Here is a 12,826-nt window from a genome sequence, read left to right as displayed (position 1 = left end):
CTGGGCTAATCACTAGAGTGATAGGAAATGGACCAATGAAGCGAGGGGCAAACTTCATGGATGGAACCTTGAGGTGAAGATTATGGGTAGAAAGCCAGACAAGGTTGCCCTCCTTTAGGCTGGGCACTGCTCTTCTCTTCCTATCGGCTCCAACTTTGTAACGGTCTGAGGTTTTTCGTAGAGTGGAATGCACTTGAGACCATATTTGTGAAAAATTCTGTAGTGTAGAGGTCACTGCTGGTACATCAAACACTGGCAATTCTTTAAATTCTGGTACTCTGGGATGCAGGCCAAAAACTGTGAAGAATGGAGTACGACCTGTGGACGAATGGTATGAACTATTGTTAGCAAACTCTGCCCAGGGTAGAGTGTCCGCCCAGTTATCTTGAGACGAGTACATATGGATTCATAGAAAAGTCTCCAGGTCCTAATTGACCCTCTCTGTGGAACCATTAGACTGGGGGTGAAAGGCCATGGAAAATTTTAATTTAACTTGAAAGATGGAACAGAGGGCCCTCCAGAATTTTGCCATGAACTGTATCCCGTGATCTGAGACAATCTCGGTCGGAAGACCATGTAGACGGAAGATGTTGATGACAAATAATTGAGCTAGCTCTGGAGTGGAAGGCAGTTTCTTCAGAGGAATATAGTGTACCATTTTCGAGAACCAATCCACCACTACCCAGATGGTGGCGAACCCATTGGATATAGGTAAGTCGGTTACAAAGTCCATGGATAGGTATGTCCAGGGGCAAAGCAGTACAGAGAGAGGCAGTAGGGTACTGGCTGGAGCCTGCCTGGATATTTTATGTTGAGCACACTGTGGGCATGAGGAAACATACTCTGTTATTTCGGACTTCATGGCCGGCCACCAATATGACCGTTGTAGGAATTCCAGGGTTTTTCGGATACCTGTGTGTCCAGAAAAGTGAGAGGCATGAGCCCAATTCAATAGTTGTTGGCGTAGATCTGGGGTCACAAAGGTTCTCCCAGGAGGGGCTGGATGCAGGAATTGGCGAATACTTTGGATTCCAGAACTGGAGTTTCTTTAATATGTTCAGTAGATGTTTCAGAGGAGAAGGAATGGGAGAGAGCATCCGCCTTTTGGTTGAGTGAACCAGTATGAGAAGTCAAAGTAAAATTGAAATGGGAAAAGAAAATTGCCCAACGAGCCAGATGAGGACTAAGGCACTGGATGTTTTTCATATACAGTAGGTTTCGATGATCCGTATAAACAGTGAAGGGGAATGTGGCCCCTTCGAGGAGATTCTGCCATTCCTCAAAGGCCAATTTAATTGCCAACAATTCCTGCTCCCCAATGGGGTAATTTCCCTCGGCTAGAGAAAACTTCTTTGAGAAATATCCACAAGGATGGAATTTGTTATCCTCGAATTTCTGAGAGAGTACTGCACCCACGTCTTCGGTGGATGCATCTACTTCTAGAAAGAATGGGCTGTTAACGTCCGGTTGTCTCTGCACCAGAGCCGAAATAAAGGCTTGCTTCATTATTTGAAAGGCAGTTTCAGCCTCCGGAGGCCATCACGATGGGGTCGCCCCTTTTTGAGTTAATGAGGAAATGGGTGCCGTAAGGGTGGAAAAACCATTGATGAATATCCAGTAGTAATTAGTGAACCCCAGGAATCTTTGTACCGCCTTCAGCGAATTGGGGCGAGACCAGTCCAGAATAGCCTGTACTTTCTTAGGATCCATCTCAAGGCCAGAACTTGAGAGAATGTAGCCAAGGAAAGGAACGGTCTGTACCAGAAACAAGCATTTATCTGCCTTACAGTACAGATGATTCTTGCCATAGATGAGTCAGGACCTCCTTGACTTGAGCCCGGTGTTTGTCAGTACTAGAGGAGAATATTAGGATGTCATCTAAATACACTACCAAGGAGACATAAAGTAAGTTCTGAAAAATCTCATTCACAAAGTTTTGGAAAACAGCAGGGGCATTGCAAAGACCGAAGGGCATCACCAAATATTCAAAATGACCATCTTGGGTATTAAATGCGGTTTTCCATTGGTCTCCGGCCTGGATCCTGATGAGGTTATAGGTCCCTCGTAGATTGGACCTTTCCCAAAGGGGTGAAACGGAGTCTAGAGCCGAGCCGGACAATAGGGACGCAATATAGGCAACCTTGGATTTTGGTGATGGGAAGTTCATAGGCTGTAGCGTGAAATGCACATCGCATTGGTTCAGGAACCCACAGCAAAATTTAGGAGTCCCAATGAATTTATTAGGCATCGGGAGGTGCAGATGGGGAGGTGCGAATGGTGCGGGAATGACAGGAACCGCTGGTTGGTTCATGGCGACAGGCATATTCACTGTGACCAGAGAGGACTACAAGGTATCCTGATGAGCAGACATCTCCAGTAGAAATTGGGCCATTTGCCGCTGTGAAGCCTCTAGACCTTCCAAATGGCTGGCAATGCATTGGAGCAGGTCGGCCCTCGGAACCTGTCCACTAGCCGAAACCATTTGGCCAGTGCAAACTGTCACAGTATGGCATGGGCTTGGATCCGGAGTGGAGTCGGATGCGGAATGGAGGCTTGTTTGCTGATACTGGAAGGCAGCTGGTCTTAACAGAGTATGACTCATGGGTTGAGTGGGTACATGGAGGGCGAGGTGCCGCTGAAGGAATGCGGACTATATTCAGTGACCGGGGTTGGTTGGTCCGCAGTGGGTAGTGGGTACAGGTGGCAAGCTGGTATGGAGAACAGGCGAGGTACAGAGCTGAGAAGTGGTAACACTGAGACACTGGAACTGCAGCAAGTATGGAGCAAGGGAGCACAGGAACTAGCTCACAGCTATGCTGTGATAAACATTGCACTGGCATCTAAAGGACCTCTTGACAGCCCTTTAGTACCCTCAGGTAGTGCAGGATTGGCTGCAAAACACTCCCAGGACAGCTGTGACCTAATTGGCTCCCACCAGACACCTGACCAAAATCCAACATGGCCGCACCCAGTAGTCTCCAGTGCAATGCACTGTCAGTTTCACCTGCTCACACCTCCCTCCAGCTGAGCCCCCTTAGTCTGTGGGGACCCCCTGTACCCAGCACTGCTCTCCAGGACCCTGCTCCACTGCCGGAGGGACCACGTCAGAGCGCCTGGCGAGGTAAGAGTCGAGATCCTGACAGCCCAAATCTTGACACAGGAACTGTTTGAAAAGATGAAGGGGCAGCAGAGTGAAGCTATGAAGCTGAAAAACATAAAGTATGTGTTTCATAAAAGTAACAGCATCAACATGGTGTATGTTACTAACAATTAATAGTTCTTTGTTCAAAGATGACACATATTAGTGTATGTTTGTGTATCATCTTTGCATACTCATGTTTGAACTAGACTTTGCTGAATATCTCTGAATAATCTTAATTCTGTTATGTGCTTTATTCCCTTTCCCTTCCTCCCTCTTTCTTTGTTTCTTTCTTTCTTTCTTTCTTTCTCAGTTTATTTTGCAAAAAAATAAGGAAAGAGAAAGGAAAACATTTTCAGGAACATTATGAAAAGATAGCCAACACTATATGCTCCCAGAAGAAGACTGCAAAGGTCGAAACGCATTGGAGACGGACATTTCAGAATACTACCATCACATTGCCGGACTGCCTGTATATATCCACCGCCGAAACACCCGACCATCAAATCACTGCCAAGAAAAGAGACCATCGCAAGCCCCCCACCATCAGGACAAGAAGAAGGGACAGGAAGCGGAGCCCCTCCGGGTAAGTATCCTCTGGTAAGGGTTCACGTCCGTGGCCCCCGGCTCGTCTGAGTCAAGACCGCTGCCATGTCCCCTCCATTTGCTGGCGCACTCTGGGCGCGCTCACGATCCTGACCCTGGTTGCAGGGACAGTGTCCGTGAGTGTGCGGCACAGTGCGCCGCAACACAGAGAGATCCCCGCTGTCGGCTCCAGCTGGATGTCCCCGGACCAGAAGAAGAATCCTCCCGGGCACCGCGCATACAGACAGACAAAAGGTACTGTGTACTAAGACTAGCGGGTGCCGCTAGATCTTTTTCAGACATTACTTTCACACAAGTTTCTTCACAAACCATCAACAGGAGAATACAGGTGGTAACACGGCATATGTGACTTTCATTAATTCCTTTATCCTTCAAGTATTCTGTACATCAATTTCTAATACTTCGATATATTTGCTGGACATTACTATTTGATTCATCTATGTGTATGCTGACTTAACAGGACATTGGTCTCTGTTAACATACAATTTTATATTGATTGATTAGAACTTTTGGCAGTTAGGACTTTGTCAATAGTGAATAAACAGTAATCCTTTACTTATTTTCCACGGTCTAATTGACATACTTTCATTTAGTTTAAAGGTTGAACGCAGCCCCTGGCTATCTTTTCATATTGTTTCTAATCGGATGAGGTCAGACATCCCCCAGGATAGCAGCACACCTTTTTGAAGTCCACACCATTTACATAAAGTGCGCTAGATCACCATCCCGTACTAGATTTTCAGGAACATATTTCACACTAGCTGAGCTACCAAGCATTGCCTGGGTTGAAGACCTGCAGCCTTTATTTGTTTACATTGTCCTCGCCTATAGCCCCATTCCATTGATCCTAAAATCCTAGACCCCACTGTTTACTAAAAACATGCAAACAGTGGCATAACTACCATGGGTGCAAGGGGTGTGGCTGCTATGGTGCTTGAGCTGCCTCTGTGGCCTACCTATCCCCCTGCACCCAGTCATGCATACAAGGTGGGCCAGTCCAGTCAGGGCCCCAGAAAGGGGGCCTGGGTGTCAGCAGTGTTGATTTGATGCTGGCTCACCAGCTGATTACAGCTGGCATACTGGCAGGCAGACATGGAGAGACAGCAGCGCCTGTCAGAGCTTGCGGACTGGCATCCAATCAGCAGAGGTGGCTCCTGATTGCTGGCCGTGAGCTCCGATTGGCTCGCAACTGGTTCCAGATTCAAATTGGGCAAATACTGTCTGTCCATGTCTGCCGGTGCACCAGCTGTTAAAGACCTTTAATGACAATCCATCTAGCCTCCATTCACCCCTGAAAAAATGGATGTATAAGAAAGACCTGCCCTCCTGGACACCCAATAAACATATTAGCATCCTATGATCCAAACATTTCTTGCATCAAGGCTGACTGCTGAAATAAAATTAAACCGGCAGGTCAATAACTGTAACAAGAGAACAAGGAAATGCACCCACCACCAATATTTTATTATTGGAAGATTTGAGACTAAATGAAGCAATAAGTAATACAGATGGCAGTAATAAAACCTCATGGAATCACTAGGCAGTCAGGCACCTAAGAGGAAAAAAATAAGTAAAATCCATTCAAACACCCACAGTTTATGGTGGCAAGTGGTAAGTCCTAGATTAAATCACACAGGATGCAGAAGTAAAACTGAAGCAGGATGGATATATCTCTTTTATTTTGCATGTAATCAGCCGACAGCTCTGAGGCTATAACAATCAGAAAAGCTCAAACAACAAAAAATTATCTTAAGCCTTTTGACCTGACTGTGGGCCTCATTCAGACCTGCTTGCAAGCGCTATGTGCTCGCAAGCAGGTCGATGGCCAGGCAGCGCACAAGCCCCGGAGCGAGTGAGAAATTCACTCACTCCGGGGCTCGCTACTATCGGGGTGGCTGTCGATATTGATCAACAGCTTGCCCCATTTTGTAAGCGGGGAGGGGGGATGGCTGGACAAATGGAGGCATTACTGTAGGAATGCCTGCCATTTGTGGGCAGCCCTACTGACATCACCAAAAGGGTGTTGTTGCAAGCCCGATTGCGACCATCGCGACCATCACCTGGCCACTCACAAAAGCTGTGGGTGGGCACCCACAGCTTAGTGAGTGGCCAGGAGGCCATTTAAAAAAAAAAAAAGCGGCCGCCCTGATTCAGAGCGAGCGCTCGCTTTTTGTTAGCGGCTCTGAAGCAGGGCCTGTGTCCATAAGGAATTGCACCTGTTGACTACTATACAGTAGATCAGTGCTTTTCAAACTTGATCTTCAAAATCCCTAACAGTTCACATTTTACAGACAACTAGATGTACACAGGTGAAGTCATTACTAACTAACATATTTTAAAAGATTCAGTGCATTCATTCCAACTTGACAAATTCTAAATGTGCCCAGGTGGATATTCAGAAAGAAAAATGTTACTTAAAGTAAATCTCCAGTATTGGCCCTATTCAGTTTCCTATATAAGATCTTTCCAATAAGAATGGTCTGACATACAAAATTAAAAATGCACAGGAGTTATTACATTTGTTTCAATGTGATATTCTTTGCATCAATGAAAAGAGTAATGCCCTAGTGCAGCTTTTGAACATTGCCACTAGCAGCCAGCTCTGGGATTGATCTCAGGGCCCGATTCAGACCCGTTCACTAGATGCGTTCGCACACAGCCGTCAGCTGCCAAAGTATGCAAATCCCGCGATTGTCTAGGCGTGTGATTGTGGTGTGTATTTAGATGCCAGTGTGTAAATCAACCATGTGACGTGTACTAAGCGGGTCTGAATCGTTCCCTCAAATCCCAGATGATAAGCAGGTAGAGGAACCTTCAGTCTTATCAGCAGAAACATTTACACTCAGTAAGAAAAAAAGTGTCCAAACTGAAAACAATTGATCCTCACAATTAAAGGTACTACCATAGCCACTAATAAAAAAATCTATAGAAATGGCAAAAATCAAGTCACCAGTGCCAACTACTATACACCAGTGTAAAAATTTGCTAATATATTTAACAAATGCATAAGAAATGGAAAAGCCCATCAGTAAACATTTGTCAAAAAATAACCATCATCCAAAAGTCAACACATACATTTAATATTATTGTGATATAACAGGAGGAGATGAACAGCAGATTCATCATTGATCTTATTACTTCATTGCCTGCTGCCCCGAACCTCAGTCAAAACCAAGGCTTCCTCAAATGATCGATAAACTACATGGCAAAATCCTGACGATTTCACTGTACAGCATTCTGGGTATGTCAAAAGTTGAATTACTTGGAAATCACCCACAGTTTTTTTTTAGAACAACCACAACTGGTGACAAAGACAAATCCTGCAAAGGAGGAACAGATAAAAGCCCATTCTTCCAGTCCAACCAAACCTGCTTCATAACATTGTATTGAACAACATCAAGAAACTTGATAGCAGGTTATAGTTCATTCAGAAAACAAAGGAACTAATTCATAAATTATTAAAACCATCCATAATTCCACTCTCACAAATTCAGTATATGGCATATTCTGCATAACAAACAAATCTATCTTTAAGACTCTTTTCCGATTGCCTCTCTTGCCTATGATCCTCCAGGTCTTTTTTACACTCCTCCATAACAAAAAAATATATAAACACACCTCCCTCTCCTACAGTATGTTGCAAATCCTTTGATGAACCCCCTGTTCTGGTGCATATTGAAATTTCACCCTCTGAACCAAGCCTGACTGGAAAGATGATGTGATCACTGCCACTCTCCTACTCTTACCTACAAGATGTTTCTCAACTAATCAGATGATATTGGAGGGTTTGCCTTCTGCTATAGTGGAATTCTTACTACCACTGTTACTTTACCCAAGCCCTGAACTTCAGGAAACATTTCATACTAACTTGAATCAGAGCAAGAGCCTAAGGGGTCTATTTACTAATAGGAGGAAAGGGTAAAAAACTAAAAAGACAGTGAAAATCCCTGTACATACTGTATCACTTCTCAACATGTAGTAAATGATTTTCACTTCTTTTTCTCTACCTCCGTTCTGACATGCATTTCACACTGCCATAGGCTGCTATGGTGGTGATATATCTCTCAACTGTTACTAAAGTGTGATATAAGTCACCTCCAGTGACGGCTTCACCTATAAGAGCTGCCATTATCGGCCCTCTGTGCAGTGCAGACTGCAGAGCTGAGGTCAGTTCTATGCTGTTGTTCATTTTGTTCATTATAAATAAAGTTCATCTGCTGTTTAAAAGAAACTTCTGTTTAAGCTGATCAGGTGGTCAGTGTGTGACTCCTCCGTGCAGTGCAATCAGCACTCAGCTGATCAGGGCTTCTTATGTCTCTTCACACTTGTCAGGTAACCCTTCAGGAATGTGCTGTGTGCCTTAGCTCTCACCGCTGGGAGGGTGACTTTACGATCACCCTCTTTGGCAGGAGCTGCAATAGTAACTATCATGGTAGCAGGCGAAGCAGGAGGGGCTTTTTCTCAGCAAGAAGTGCCATGTTAGTGAATAGACCCCAGAGGCTGAAATAACATCTGATGGACCAGCCTCCATTTCATTAAGTCTATGCTGACCAATATCTACACACTGTTGAGATCCAATGGAAATAGAAGTGTCATTAGCTGAGTGAAAAGCTGTCAACTCTGCATATGCTGCAGGCTGTGAATGGGTCACCACCAGATAAATCAATAGTGCAATTGGAGATACCAGTGCAGGTGATAACTGGCATAGCATGAAGATTGGTCCATCAAGGCCAGATTCATTGCAATAGAGTTGGAAGGGATTTCTCTTCCAACAGCAACAGTTGGGAGCACCAAACAGGGCCCAACATATCACAATGGAGTAAATTTACTAAGAATCGAGTCTGGGAGATTTTGCTTTTTTATCATCTCAATTAGCTTCACCCAAACTCGGGTGATTTGAGGCTCTTGAGACTCTCAAATTTACCAAGAAGGAAGAGTGAGATGTCCGATGGTGAAGCAGATCAAGGTTTCTCTCCTGAGTAGCAGGTTTTGCAGGAGATTTCTCTGCCGAGTAGCAGGTTTTGCAGGAGATTTCTCCCCCGAGTAGCAGGTTTTGCAGATGACTCACCCGAGATTGCAGTGTGTTCTATATGCAAAACTCTCCAGAGCAAGCAGCCTGCACATATCACTGTGTTCTAGCCTGTAAAAAAATGGGTTAAAAGTTCTTTAAAAAAATTACCCCCGCAAAAGAATAGCCAGCCCCGGACTTGCCAGTCCGTCCTGGTTCTTAAAATTATGGGGAATAAAATGAGTAAATAAAATAAAATAAAATAAAATTGCCCCCCCCAAAAGACTAGCCAGCCCCGGACTTGCCAGCCAGTCCTGGTTCTTAAAATTATTGGGAATAAAATGAGTAAGGTTCCACCATCATTTAAGAACCAGCAGCAGGCAGCAGGGCCAGACCTGGTTTTAAATATAGGGTTAAAAATTTTGGAGTGAGGTACCACCTATATTTAAAACCAGCTCTGGGCCCTTTCTAGTGGGGGGCTGATGCCACAGCATAAGCCCTGACTGCTAGTCAGCCCAGGCCAGGGATCCCTGGGGAGTTGGGGACCCCCCCAATAAAGGGGTCCCCCACTCCAGGGTACCCCTGGCCTAGGCTGATAGCCCAGGGCTATCCCCGCCACCCCGGGGCAGTGGGTGGTGTGTTGATAGTGTAGGTATAGTGTGTAAAAAATTGAAAATTCACATTGTCTTTACAGTTGAACTACAGGTCCCAGCAAGCCTCCCTCGCATGCTTGTACTTGGAGAACCACAAGTACCAGCATGTGGAGCATTAAAGGCCCACTGGTACATGTAATTCACCTGTAAAGAAATGTGTAAAAAAACACAACACACACTGTGAAAATAAATATTTATTACATACATACACTCTCACACATACTTACCTGCTGCCAAATGTTCACGTCCTCTTCTCAACGTAAAGTATCCATTGGAAGTATCTGAAAAAAAGACCAATACTCACCTTTTGTCCCATGATGTTCTCCGCAGTAATCCAAGTAGGGCCCCGGATACACTGTTACAACATGCTCCAGCATGCAGTTATAGTAACATTAATGACAGCTCAGGCTCTGAGCTATCAATAGTGCAGGGGCATGAGCCAATCAGCAGTGGCATAACATTGGTGGCTGCTTATTGGCTGGGACTCACTTGGACTTAGCCAGTGAGCGGCTCCTCCACGTGGGTCCTAGCCAATGAGTGGCCGCTAATGTTAAGCCGCCACTGATTGGCTCTGGATACTGACAGTTCCCACATGGGAACTGTCAGTAACCAGAGTTAATCAGCAGCCACTCTAAAGTTAGTGGCTGCTGATTGGCTAGCACGACTTGCAAACGCCATGCAGTCCCACCAGCTGCCATTAGCAAGCTATCTGTATGTGTGGCAACAAACATATAGATAGTAGGTTCGTCAGCTTGGGTAAGTCATTTTTTTGTTATGCCAAGTCCCGGGAATGCTGCGGAGACCAGCACAAGGATATAGGTGAGCATGAAATCTCTTTTCCAGGGCCAGTCAATGAGGATTCTACTGGAGAAGTGGACAGAAAAATGTGGTATAGGTAAGTATGTGTGAATGGGTAGGTGTATGTAATTAAGCTTTACTAATCACGGTGTGTGTGTGTTTTGTCTTTCTTTAACTATTTATTTTACAGTGGGGGTACAGATGCCACCCGTCTACTGGCACTTGTAGTTCCACAAGTGCCAAAGGGCAGGCGTGCTGGCACCTGTAGTCCCACTGTAAAATGCAACAGTTTACTTATACTTCCCCATTATATTTCCCCACTTTATTACCCCCATACCCAATGCTCAAGGGGTGCGGGGTAGAGCCCCGGGCTTCAGACCAAGCCTGTGGTTAAGGGAGAGGGGGGGTGCTTTTTTGGGGGGTCCCCACCTCCCCTGAGATTCCCGACTTGGCCTGACTGGCTTGGGCTGATAATGCTTTGGCCCCAGTGCAAGGGTCTCTGGGCTGTGGAATTACAGCCCAGCCATTTTTGGTCTGGTGCTGGTTTAAAATATAGGAGGAACCTTACACAATTTTTCACCCCTATATTTAAAATCAGGACTGGCTCTGCAGCCTGGTGTTGGTTTCTAAATTACAGTGGAGCCCTACACATTTTGTTCCCCATAATTTTAGAAACCAGGACAGGCTGACAAGCCTGGGGCTGGGTAGGCTTTTGGGGGGGACCCTATGTAATTAATTTCTTGATATTTTAATTTTTTTTCTATATTTACACTCAGAAACATACATGGATCACAGCAATCTTTTATGTTTCTGCCAAACTCTCAGATCATAGGCAGGTGTATTTTTTTCACAAGTTTTTACAGGAGAGTTTTCCCATCTCAGAAGAGTTTAGAAACTCTCTGCTTGGTAAATTCCAGACTCCAATCTTCACCAGTTCTCAAGTTTTGCCTATGGTGAATTGAAGAGAGTTTGCTGACTCTCCAGTATTTTCCCGTAGTAGAGGAAATCTCTCTCCCGAGTTTGACATTAGTAAATTTGAGAGTGGGAAAAATTTCCCAAACTCTCCAGAGTTTGCATACTCTTCCAAACTCTCAGCTTACTAAATTTACCCCAATGAGTTTTGTAAAGTGGGATCCATCAAATCATGTGATGCAGGTTTTCCTCTGTGGTGGATAAAGTGCTATCTTTTTTCAAACTGTAAACAGCAAGTGTGGAGTGGTGGGAGTGTAGAGACAGGGCTTTATGAGAGCACTAGCACAGGGCTGGTGCTCTCAGAAATAGAGCTAAGTAAGGAGACTTTAAAAGAATAAAGGGCTTCTGCCAAAAAGAAAGACAGATGACTGAAGAAAGGGGGCCATGGCCATCAGACTGAGACACTGAGATGGTCTAAAAACTACTACTTTGAGGTTAACCACCCCACACTACATCAAGACAGTATCATTGGAGTTGAAGAAAATGTGGGGCAGCCAGAGACCCTCTGTGCTGAATCCTCAGCACAGAAACAGCCTGTGCAGCATTGAGCTGTGCTGAATGCTGATTAGGACAGCACTTGGAAGATGGTGAGGAATACAATCGGGAGATATTGACCCAGATGCCTTGGGAATCACCAGCAGGGAACAGCAGAGCCCTTCGTTAGGCAAATGGAGCCAAAAGAAATATAACTGGGAAGGATAAGTGAAACAAGCTCTTCGGAATGCGGGGGGTGGGGCGTTTGTGCACATGTCACGGGGTATGATGATGTATGGGGAAGAATGGAAGAGAAACATGAAAGTAGAAGTGAATAGAAAACGATGGGATGAATAGATAAAGATAAATATATAAGTCATATAAATATGTGAGAGAGAACAGTATAAGCAATAGATGACAGTAAGTAATTAAGTTAAGATAGGAACAAATGAGAGAACAAAAAAATACAGGAATACAATTATTATTATTAATAATAATAATAATAATAATAATAATAATAATAATAGTAAAAGTTGGGAACAAAATAGTAATAAAAGAAGACTGACTAATAACAGACAGACAAAGATGTTAGAGGGTCTTGCACCCAAGGTTACAATCTATAGGAAAATAAGCATTAGTACATAATTATAAGTGTTAAATAGCGCATAGGATTCCAGCCAGATTGCAGAGGTTTGTGGTTGGCTGTGTGATCCATTCACACAGGAATGTTGCCCTACATTCAGCATGATGTGACAGTAAAGAAATAAAAAATTATGTGTGTAATGTGCAGATAGGAAGTAATTGGATATGATACAGTAACTTAAGGAGGTTATGTGGGTAGTTCTGGAATTTGATAAGCTTGCCTGAAGAAGTGAGTTTTCAGGGAATGTTTGAAGAATTGGAGACTAGTGGACTTATTGTGCATGGGAGGGCATTCCATTATTCAGAGGTGGATGCAGATAAAGCAACAGGCTCAAGTGCCCTTTGTTTCACCTCTGCGCATGTGCCTGAGATGTACTTTGCATGCATCCCAATGTTTACCTCCTTGAGATGCAGATCAAACTTACATGGAGACCCATGGAAATTCAATGGGCATTTCTGGGAGGTAACTGGGAGGATGACTAACAGTCCTGGACATGTTAATGTTAGTGACTATGTTTAAAGACCAGGGTTAAT

Source organism: Taudactylus pleione, unplaced genomic scaffold, assembly GCF_031769625.1.
Source record: "Taudactylus pleione unplaced genomic scaffold, aTauple2 ptg000083l, whole genome shotgun sequence".
Classification (NCBI taxonomy): Eukaryota; Metazoa; Chordata; class Amphibia; order Anura; family Myobatrachidae; genus Taudactylus; species Taudactylus pleione.
Note: the sequence above shows the minus strand (reverse complement) of the source record.